A 1,529-nucleotide genomic window follows, 5' to 3' on the forward strand; every position below is an offset into this window, starting at 1 on the left:
TCTCTTCTCTTTCATATGAGCAGGAGCAAAGACAAAGGCATTCTTGTTGAAGCTGACCCTGAACCTGAAAGGACCTTGAAGCGAAAGCTAAGAGAAGCTAAAGCACAATTCTCTGTAGAGAACCTAATAGAATTCTTCAAAGAAGAAGAACCCATGGCAGCCGAAAACAACAACAATGCCAACAATGCAAGGAAGGTGCTGTGTGACTTTACTGCACCTACTCCCAACTTCTATGGGAGAAGCATCTCTATCCCTGCCATTGGAGCAAACAACTTTGAGCTTAAGCCTCAATTAGTTTCTCTAATGCAACAGAATTGCAAGTTCCATGGACTTCCATTGGAAGATCCTCATCAATTTTTAGCTGAATTCTTGCAAATCTGTGACACTGTCAAGACTAATGGGGTTGACCCTGAGGTCTACAGACTTATGCTATTCCCTTTTGCTGTAAGAGACAGAGCTAGGATATGGTTGGACTCACAACCTAAAGAAAGCCTGAACTCTTGGAAAAAGCTAGTCAATGCCTTCTTGGCAAAGTTCTTTCCACCTCAAAAATTGAGTAAGCTTAGAGTGGAAGTCCAAACCTTCAGACAGAAGGAAGGAGAATCCCTCTATGAAGCTTGGGAAAGATACAAACAATTGATCAGAAAGTGTCCCTCTGATATGCTTTCTGAATGGAGCATCATAGGTATCTTCTATGATGGTCTGTCTGAACTGTCCAAGATGTCTTTGGATAGCTCTGCTGGAGGATCTCTTCATCTGAAGAAGACGCCTGCAGAAGCTTAAGAACTAATTGAAATGGTTGCAAATAACCAATTCATGTACACTTCTGAAAGGAATCCTGTGAACAATGGGACTAATTAGAAGAAAGGAGTTCTTGAGATTGATACTCTGAATGCCATATTGGCTCAGAACAAGATATTGACTCAGCAAGTCAATTTGATTTCTCAAAGTCTGTCTGGAATGCAAGCTGCACCAGGCAGTACTAAGGATGCTTCATCTGAAGAAGAAGCTTATGATCCTGAGAACCCTTCAATGGAAGAGGTGAATTACATGGGAGAACCCTATAGAAACACCTATAATTCTTCATGGAGAAATCATCCAAATCTCTCATGGAAGGATCAACAGAGACCCCAACAAGATTTCAACAACAATAATGGTGGAAGAAACAGGTTTAGCAATGGCAAGCCTTTTCCATCATCTTCTCAGCAACAGACAGAGAATTCCAAGCAGAACCACTCTGACTTAGCAACCATGGTCTCTGATCTAATCAAAACCACTCAAAGTTTCATGACTGAAACAAGGTCCTCCATTAGAAACTTGGAGGCACAAGTGGAACAGCTGAGCAAGAAAATTACTGAACTCCCTCCCAGTACTCGTCCAAGCAATAGAGAAGAAAATCCAAAAGGAGAGTGCAAGGCCATCAACATGGCCAAACTTGGAGAGGATGAAGAGGCAGTGAACGCCACTGAGGAAGACATCAATGGACGTCCACTGGCCTCCAATGAGTTCCCTAATGAGGAACCATGGGA

General features: G+C 42.4%; 1 non-coding gene across 1 annotated transcript; it reads right to left on the reverse strand.

Annotated features, from left to right (window-relative positions):
• Positions 1-558: 558 nt before the first annotated feature.
• On the reverse strand, positions 559-666 carry LOC130978092 (small nucleolar RNA R71). Its single transcript, XR_009085755.1, has one exon. It is a non-coding gene; the product is annotated as a small nucleolar RNA R71 (small nucleolar RNA).
• Between the last annotated feature and the right edge of the window lie 863 nt (positions 667-1,529).

This window comes from Arachis stenosperma, chromosome 4, assembly GCF_014773155.1.
Source record: "Arachis stenosperma cultivar V10309 chromosome 4, arast.V10309.gnm1.PFL2, whole genome shotgun sequence".
Classification (NCBI taxonomy): Eukaryota; Viridiplantae; Streptophyta; class Magnoliopsida; order Fabales; family Fabaceae; genus Arachis; species Arachis stenosperma.